This window comes from Etheostoma spectabile, unplaced genomic scaffold (genome assembly GCF_008692095.1).
Source record: "Etheostoma spectabile isolate EspeVRDwgs_2016 unplaced genomic scaffold, UIUC_Espe_1.0 scaffold325, whole genome shotgun sequence".
NCBI classification, from domain to species: domain Eukaryota; kingdom Metazoa; phylum Chordata; class Actinopteri; order Perciformes; family Percidae; genus Etheostoma; species Etheostoma spectabile.
In genome coordinates, this window is record NW_022605585.1 from 467,159 (window position 1) to 477,370 (window position 10,212).

The 10,212-nt window shown below is 35.1% G+C and overlaps 2 long non-coding RNA genes across 2 annotated transcripts in view; both read right to left on the reverse strand.

The window, feature by feature from the left end:
* Positions 1 to 2,177, reverse strand: part of LOC116686194 (uncharacterized) — a 21,336-nt gene extending 19,159 nt beyond the window's left edge. Inside the window, exon 1 of the long non-coding RNA XR_004331176.1 lies at positions 2,072 to 2,177. This is a non-coding gene — a long non-coding RNA (uncharacterized LOC116686194). The remainder of the gene's footprint in view (positions 1 to 2,071) is intronic.
* Positions 2,178 to 2,641: 464 nt separating this feature from the next.
* Positions 2,642 to 10,212, reverse strand: part of LOC116686191 (uncharacterized) — a 10,683-nt gene continuing 3,112 nt past the window's right edge. Inside the window, exons 2-3 of the long non-coding RNA XR_004331173.1 lie at positions 5,352 to 5,355; positions 2,642 to 2,854 (exon numbers count right to left, since the gene is read on the reverse strand). This is a non-coding gene — a long non-coding RNA (uncharacterized LOC116686191). The remainder of the gene's footprint in view (positions 2,855 to 5,351; positions 5,356 to 10,212) is intronic.

Consider the following 10,212-nt stretch of genomic DNA (forward strand, 5'->3'; position numbering starts at 1 on the left):
ATGCATAAGACCTTTATTCTGTCCTGGACTCGGTCTTGACTCGGACTCAAACATTTTTGGACTCGGTCTTTTCTTGGACTCGACTAGTCCTGGTCTTGGACTTGTCTTGACTCGACCTCAAACTTTTTTGGACTTGGTCTCGGACTCAAACCTCTTTGGACTCGACTAGTCCTGGTCTTGGACTCGACTAAGGTGGTCTTGACTACAGCCCTGGATTAAACACTCTAAGATACTAACAAAGAGTGATGGTGTTTATCGACGCTGAAGTTTGGACGAAGAGCTGAAACAATGAGTCGATTCCCAGGAAAATAATCTGCATTTTGATAATCAATTAATCGTCTTACTTGTGAGGATTTGCTGCTTTGCATTCTTTGTCTTATGTGATAATAAACTTAATATCTATTTGTCTTTTTGACAAAACGAGACATTTCAAGACACTGCTTTCGGCTTTATTTGGGCCTATTTTCTAACATTTAATGGATCAAACTGTTAATAGAGAAATGAAATAAGTGTAATAATTGCAGCCCTAGTTGTCTCAGTTAAGAGCATTCAGACCAAAACGCACTAAGTAAAGAAAGGAGGGTCTGTGTATTATTGCTGTACAGTAAATCAGAATCTTTTTCTTTTTTTTTAAGATTATTTTTTGGGCATTTTAGGCCTTTAATGACAGGACAGCTGGAGTAGACCTCTATAGGCGCGCCTGCTCTACCACCTGTGCGACCCGGGCGCCCTTATTACCTTTTATAGGTTAAACAGTTAGTTGTAAAAGTTGATTGTGCCATATTCTTATCGTGGAGCTATTCTACAGCTTTGATAGCGTCCACAGACTCCATGTAGAGATCATCGGGGTGACTCGGTGGTGTTTCGGGGCAATAACGGGGCTCTGGGGCACAGAGAAGGACCAGAAAACCAGACCCTGGGTTCTTATGATTCAAATACTAGATCTCTTAAGTGTGTGTGTGTTATCATATCTGTTTAAGTTCTGTTAACAGTCCAGTCAACATCTCAGTCCAGTCCAATTCGTATCTCAGTCCAGTCCACGTTCCCGTCTCAGTCCAGGTTCCCGTCTCAGTCCAGTTCACGTTCACGTCTCAGTCCAGTTCACGTCTCAGTCCAGGTTCACATCTCAGTCCAGGTTCACGTCTCAGTCCACGTTTATGTCTCAGTCCAGTCCAATTCGTATCTTAGTCCAGGTTCACGTCTCAGTGCAGTCCAGTTTACCTTTTAGTCGTGTGTGTGTGTGTGTGTGTGTGTGTGTGTGTGTGTGTGTGTGTGTGTGTGTGTGTGTGTGTGTGTGTGTGTGTGTGTGTGTGTGTGTGTGTGTGTGTGTGTGTCATACACTATTTCACTAGTACATGTCAGCAATCAAGCATCCAGTCTTCATCTTTACTCCATATTTCGATGATAACACTGTAAGCAGTCCTTGTTGCATGTGTGTGTAATCATGTGTAATACGTCAGAAACGGCTTCTAAATAACCCGAACCCTGTGTGTTTCCCTGCGTTTGTACATAAATATATTAACAATAAGGATTCTCTGTGAGCGGTTCAACCGGATATCTAAAAAACGTGTTTTAAAGTGACGTTTAATGCGGTACTCACATTCCCATACGGACAGTATGTCGAGGCAGTCATTGGTCGTCATGGCGACTCCTTCAGATGGCAACTGCAGAAAGAAATGTTCAGACAATACTTCATGTTTCCATGAGTATTGTTGAGCGTATCTTTGTAAGTATTGCTTTAGAAAATGTTGATGGAAATGGCTAAATTTGAAGAAAAAAAATCCTCAAATTTGCCATAAAGTTTTTACGCTCGCATGAGGCGGCTTTTACCTTTCTCCAATAAAAGACAACGTGCAAAATTGGAGATAGCAACTTGACAATGCGTTGAAAACATGGCTAATATTTAGTTAAAAGATAGACTTTAAAGTTTGAATTAACGGCCAAACCCAAGTTGAAGGCGATTATTTTTGATTTGTTGCAGCATTAGTGCAGTGGTGGAAGACGTGTTTAAGGTTGTGCTCATTTTAAATCATTTCAATGTTTAACACACCATTACTATTATCACTAATACTGTGTATTGTAGTTTATTCGACCGCAATGCAAGCAGAGCAAGTACTCAGAACAAGAACAAGTACTCTTTAATTTGTACTTAAGCACAATACTTTACTAAGTGTAAGTAGTTACCATTCACCGCTGCATCTCTCCCGCTCTAACTTCAGACTGAGTTTTTGCACAGCACAAAAGGGTAAAAAAAAAAACGTGAATTTGGTCCATTTCTTAGAGCGTAGTAGTAGACTTCCTCTCCGCCAGCATGAAGCCTGACAGATTACTCTCTCCCAACGTACACAACGAACACAACACACAGTATGGCATGTGAGTATTGTGTTGAAAATAAACCTAGAATAAAATCCGGACGTTAATATGCAGCAGGGTTGTTTCGGGGTCGGCTCTGAGCTACGGCTGTTTTCCATAACCTGCATAAATCTCTCTGTGTGTGTGTTGTGTGTTGTGTGTTGTGTGTTGTGTGTGCGTGTGCGTGTGCGTGTGCGTGTGCGTGTGCGTGTGTTTCATTCAGTGTTATGTATCATTGCCATATTCCAGGAGAAATCTTTTGTGATTCTGAGTAAATATTTTTCAGCTGTTTTTCTTATATTTTGATCTGTTGTAATACGTTGATTTCAATGGTATCAGGAGACTGAATGTAAAAAGATTACTTTGTACTTATGCTGATTGAGAGACTGTTGGGTTTAAGACGCGTGTATTAATATATGACTCCTTTAGATAGAATATGATTTGAAGATGTAGTGTAGAGGTAGTCGGTTTTTCAGGTACAATAACACTGTTACCAAGAGTTCTTGACAAATGTCACCAGGTAAAGCAATTCTTCTTTCTGTCCAGGTTACATTTCAATACAACTTCTTCCATTTTATTTTATATTTTGGGGGAAAGTTCTGTTCCTAAAGGTTTTTTTGGGGTGCATTGAGACTAAGCATCGCATTTAACACTTCCAATGTAATCCCGTTTATTAGGAAATAAACTTAATCCTGTTCTGAAATGGGTCGTTTCTGTTTGTCTTTTTCTTCCCTGCACACACCTACTCTATGACAAGACTTTACTTTATTTAGATATTTACTCAAGTAATTGGCAAGTACTTCAAAATTATACTGTGCTTGAGTAAATGTAATCTAATACAGAGTTTAAGACAACAATACTGGAATAAGTCCTCTCTTTAGGAAGTTATAATATTGAGATTTAGAGAGGTGAAGATTACCTTTTTTAAGTGGTACTGTACTGAAGCATTTCAATTTTACAAGTATAATTTATTATACATTAGCATGAACTTTTTTGACATCCTATACTTGGACTTTTTTCGACTTTTTTTTCAACACATGACTTTCTTTTGACATGCTATACTATGACTTTTTATAACATGACATATAATATGACTTTTTTTGAGAAACTATACCTTGACTTTTTTTATTTCGACATGCTATACTATGATTTTTTAATAAATATTTCGACATACTATACTATGACTTTTTTATGAATATTTCGACATGCTATACTATGACTTTTTTATAAATATTTCGACATGCTATACTATGACTTTTTTATAAATATTTCGACATACTATACTATGACTTTTTTATAAATATTTCGACATGCTATTCTCTGCCTTTTTTAATCATTTTTTTGACATGCTATACTTTGACGTTTTTCATAAATTTATAATTTTTTCGACATGCTATACTATGACTTTTTATGACATGACATATAATTGACTTTTTTTGAGAAACTATACCTTGACTTTTTTTTTTTTTTACATGCTGTACTATGACTTTTTGGTGATTTTTTTATATACTCTGACTTTTTATGACTTTTTTTGAACATATGACTTTGTATGACTTTTTTCACATGCTGTAATATGACTTTTTGGTGATTTTCTTTTCTATATAATCTGACTTTTTTCAATTTATGACTGACTTTTTTGACATGCTATACTATGACTTTTTATGACATGACATATGTGACCTTTTTTGAGATACTATGCCTTGACTAATTTTTTTGACATGCTATACTATGACTTTTAATCTCTCACAATCTCTCAGGACCTGAAGTGGACGTCCAACATTGATACTACTGGGAAAAAGGCCCATCATTCAGTTTGTTTTCTGCATATCCATCGCTGTTTGATTTGGACCGGCCACCAAACAGGACAGGAAAACATTGCAATGGACAATCAAGCCTGCAGAGGAAAAAAAAAAAAAAAAAAAAAAAAAAAATCGAGCATCCACCTGCCCTGCGTACAGCATTTATAATCCTCCAAAGTCAGGAAGCAGGAAGGAAGCGTCACTACAAACCCTGAACACAACGAGGTACAAACTACAAAAACAGACACGAGACCTGTTTCTTCCCACAGACCGTCACTATATGGACACTTGAAACCGGTCCAGAGTTTCAGGATCAATCCCAGAACAATAAGTCTGGAACGCTAAGCATCCAACTTTCAGAAAAACATGTATTTAATAGTGTAATTTATAACCACTTTAGTATATCTGTCTACCTGTTCCAGCTTCTCCCCTCTGGGAGGCGCTACAGAGCACTGCACACCAAAACCAACAGATTCAGGAACAGTTTCTACCCACAAGCCATCTCTCTGATGAACAGCTGACTTCTTACCCTCAGTGTCAGGTTCAATTCTGGTCCATAACCCAGAAACACTGTCTCTAAACAGCAACCTGTCACTGGTTCCACTCATTATTCCACTTAGTTAGCATTTACTCCTCATTCTCATATCACACTTGTTATTTATTATTTACTCATCATTACCATTCTCAAATCTCACTTATTTGTTATTTATTCATCATTCCCATTTCCTATTCCAGAACTGTTCATAATGTTCATACTGTTCACATTGTAATATAATAACATAATACTATTTATCCCAGTATCCTTTGCACTATGCTTCACATTTAAATATTTTGTATCGCACTCTTCATTGCACTCATGCCTCTATATGGTTTTATAACTGTGTTGTTGTTTATTGTTTATAGTGTGTATATATATATATATATATATATATATTAGTGTGTATATATTGTGTGGTTGTTTTGTATGTGTAAGCACATTGTGAGCAACGAAGTTCCAAAGTAAAATTCCTCGTATGTGTCCTCATACCTGGGAGATAAAGCTGATTCTGAAATATACACTGTTTATACTGTTAAATCCACCAGAAATATAAGCAACCTGTTAGATTAATTCCCCACTGATTCTACTATAATCTTCATTTTTGCACTGTTTACAATACTCAGTGTTTCCATGTGTATGCATGTATGTTTTTATATACACACATTGCTGTACATAGTAGTCAAATGTTAGTTTACCCTGTTTAACTGTGTTGTCCTTGTTTTGAGCTTTTTCTCTTATTTCTGTGAATGAACTTTGAGAGTAACAAAAGACAAATTCCCAGTATGTGTTTGTACTTGACCATTAAAGCTGATTCTGATTCTGATGTTTACTGACAAGATGGCCTAATGAGCCAAGTTAATTATGGACATGGACAGGAATTAGGCAGGACAACTCAAAGTCACTCAAGTAGTCCTTGTTGAAAAATCCCCAATAAGTCATAGTATAGTATGTTGAAAAAAAAGTCATAGTATAATATGCCGAAAACAATCATAGTATAGTAAGTAGAAAAATCCCCAAAAGTCATAGTATAGTATGTCAAAAAATCTATAAAAAAAGTCATAGTACAGTATGTCAAAATATTTATAAAAAGTCATAGTATAGTATGTTGAAAAAAAGTCATAGTACAGTATGTCGAAAAAATTATGAAAAAGTCATGATACATCATGTCGAAAAAATTATGAAAAAGTCATGATACATCATGTCAAAAAAATTATGAAAAAGTCATAGTATAGCATGTCGAACAAACTATAAAAAAGTCATAGTATAGCAAGTCGAAAAAATCATAAAATGTCATAGTATAGCAAATATACTATATTAATACTATACTTAATATATTTCGACATAGTATGAATTTTTCTATAATTTTTCGACATACTATACTATGACTTTTTGTATAATTTTTTCGACATGCTATACTATGACTTTTTAAATAATTTTTATAGTTTTTTCGACATACTATACTATGACTTTATTATAAATATTTCGACATTCACTATACTATGACTTTTTTTTAATTTTTTCGACATACTATGACTTTTTTATAAATATTTTGACATACTATTCTATGACTTTTTTATAGTTTTTTTCGACATACTATACTATGACTTTTTATAAATATTTCATTATGCTATACTATACTTTTTGTATAATTTTTTCGACATGCTATACTATTACTTTTTTATAATCTTATAATTTTTCGAATACGATACTATGATCTGTCAATGTTTTTTCGACATACTATACTATGACTTTTTGATTTAAATTTTTCGACATGCTATACTATGACTTTTATAATTTTTTCAACATGCTATACTATGACTTTTTTATAATTTTTTCATTATGCTATACTATTACTTTTTGTATAAATTTTTTCGACATGCTATACTATTACTTTTTTATAATTATTTCGACATACCATACCATGACTTTTTATACAACTTTTTCAACATTATATACTGTGACTTTTTTAAATAATTTTTTCGACATGCTATACTGTGACTTTTTTATAAATATTTCAACATACTATGACTTTTTTATAAATATTTAGACATACTATACTATGACTTTTGTAATTTCTTTTGACATGCTATACATAACTTTTACGATTTTTTTTCGACATGCTATACTATGACTTTGATTTTTTTCGACATGCTATACTATGACTTTGATTTTTTTCGACATGCTATACTATGACTTTGATTTTTTTCGACATGCTATACTATGACTTTATTGATTTTTTTCAACATGCTATACTATGACTTTATTGATTTTTTTCAACATGCTATACTATGACTTTTTTATAAATATTTCAACATACTATGACTTTTTTATAGTATTTTCGACATACTATGACTTTTTTATAGTATTTTCGACATACTACACTATGACTTTTTTATAAAGATTTCGACATACTATACTTTGACTTTTGTAATTTTTTTTTGACATACATTACTTTTACGATTTTTTTCGACATGCTAAAATGTGACTTTATTGATTTTTTTCGACATGCTATACTATGACTTTATTGATTTTTTTCAACATGCTATACTATGACTTTATAGATTTTTTTCAACATGCTATACTATGACTTTATAGATTTTTTTCGACATGCTAAACTATGACTTCTTTCGACTTGCTGTTCAACATAAATGCAAACCAAAAACAGCTAACAGAGAGAGAGAATATCGGACTGACATTCAGTGGACGCAAACACAAAGACTCCTAATGAAACATCATGTTGTGATACAGCTGGATGCAAAGATCAAAGATCAAAAGTTCAAATTAAAGATGACGGGATAAAGGGGATTTGTGAATGTGTTCACAACTTGTTTCTAATGAAAACAAGTGGCTTAAAGAAACAGTCATTCATGTTTAAAGGACGTGTAGATGTCGGTGTTCAGGTTTTAAAGGTGCAGATGTGTTTCTGCCGTCGCTCTAATTTCTAGTTTCTAGTTTTTTAAAATTGCTAAGTGTCAGTTCAGATCACGGTTTGACACAAAGCTGTTGTTTCACTTTGAAACCACCTTAAAGCTGAACGTATGGCCTCTCTTTGCTGTGCCCTCAACACGCTGCCTCTGTGTATCACTACTAGCTCCTCTTCCTGCCACAGGAACTTCCAGCGCAGCGGTCGGCTGCTGTCAGACAACCAGGTTAGTTTTTTATGAAGTGTGATGGTCTATCAGTCATCTCAAGTTACAATAAATCTCTTTTCACGGGAGAAATTTTGACTCGTTGCAGGAAAAGTGTAAAATCGATGCCAGTGTCCCAGTAAATGTGTGGAAATGCAGCTATTATCAGTGTCATTAAATACACCTGTGCTTTTTCTTTAGGCCTGCAAATAACAATTATGTTCACTGTCGATGAAGCTGTGTCGATCATTTTCAATTTGATTAGTTGTTTGGTCTATAAAGTGTCAGAAAATGGTGAATAATGTGGATCGGTGTTCTGAAAAAGCCCTAGACGACGTCCTCTATGACGTCTTGTTATGTCCACAACTCAAAGATCACAGAGGAGTAAAGAACATATTCACATTTAACAAGCTGGAATCACAGAATATGTACTTTGTTTTTAAAAAAACTTATTAATTTCTACTGTAGTACATATCTGGAATTTACACCGTAGTTCCCCTGATGTTTGTGGTTGGGGTTAATGCTGATGTGGTTAGGAAATGAGAGGTGGGGGACGGGGGGGACAAGTGAAGCTGCAGAGGACAGAAAGCAAAAAACCCCAACACAGTTTGAAAAGAGAGACTTATTCCTGTGTGCATGGGTGAGAAATCTCAGAAAGAAGAAAGCATGATTACTCATAACATCGCTGTATGTATTTGATCACAAGAGAGCATCTTTGTTATTAATAACTAACCGCCCAACCATCAAACTGTTAAAGTAATGGATTTTCTGATTAAAATCAATTGTTGATTTGCAATCTGATATTAATTAAATCTCAAAATCTGTCTTTTAATATTTGCCTTTTTCAAGTAAAAAGTACTTTTAAACTAAAGTTTCGGGGTCAATTCTTCATGTAAACCTCCACTTGGTGCGTATATATTTATACACATACAGTATATATACACACATATATGTGCACATATATACATATACAGTACACATATATTTATACAAATTTATATATACACACAAATATATGCACATATATACATATACAGTACACACATACATACATATATATACACATATACATACATATACATGCACATATACATATACAGTGCATACACATACATATACATATATACGTATATACATATATATGCACATATATACATATACAGTACATACATACGCATATATCCATACATACATATAAACTGTATAGAGACAGACACACACACACACACACACACACAAATATAAACAGACATTGTACATTTTCTTGTAATTGATAATGAAACGGAATCTAATTGATTAATGAAATCATTAGCAACACGCAGCTCTAATTTTTAAAAAGACACCTTAATTTGAATCTACCTCTCTCCCTCTCCCCCTCTCCCCTTCTCTCCCTCTCTCCCTCTCTCTCCCTCTCTCCCCCCCCACCCTGAGCCTTGGTTCTGCTCCAGGTTTCTGCCTCTTAAAGGAAGTGTTTCCTTGCCTCTGTGTCCTAGTTCTTGCTCTTGGTGAACTGTTGGGTTTCTGTAAATAACATCCCAGAGTCCTGGTCTAGACCTGCTCTTTATGGAAAGACCTGGGAGATAAATAACATCCCAGAGTCCTGGTCTAGACCTGCTCTTTATGGAAAGACCTGGGAGATAAATAACATCCCAGAGTCCTGGTCTAGACCCGCTCTTTATGGAAAGACCTGGGAGATAAATAACATCCCAGAGTCCGGTCTAGACCTGCTCTTTATGGAAAGACCTGGGAGATAAATAACATCCCAGAGTCCTGGTCTAGACCCGCTCTTTACTGATGATGTGTCCCGAAATTTACAACTTTCTACATCTAAAATACAGCTCTCATGGCACTCTCAAACATCAAGGCAAACCTCATGTGCAGACCATCTATTGGCACAACGGACAGTTTACCATCATGTCCCGTGTTTCATAATTCTTTGTTAAGCTACGTCAGCCGGCAACATCTCTGCCGAGACGTCCCACGTACATTTAGAGATGACAAACACACAGACAGAGAGCGTTTGGTGAGTTGGAGTCAATGTTACATCATATGTGGTTAGGATGAGGTTTATGCAAAACTGGATTCATCTCACCTTTTACTGCATCTTCTCTCAACATTTTCCGTTGCGTTTAACTAACTAAGCCTACTCCCTAGAAACTGAAGACGGGGAGTTTTTTTGGGGTCACGATTACAAAGAAACCAGAACAAAGCCACATTACATCACCTGCAGCAGTGATAGAGAAAAACGTGTTTAACAACTGTGAAAGTGTTAACGTGGACGACAGTGAACTGGCAGCCAGTACAATATTAACCTCTGAAAACAAGAGAACCAACGACCTGATAAATTGTAATTACAATAACTCTCATGAAAAGTTACACAGGACTAAATAGTTGT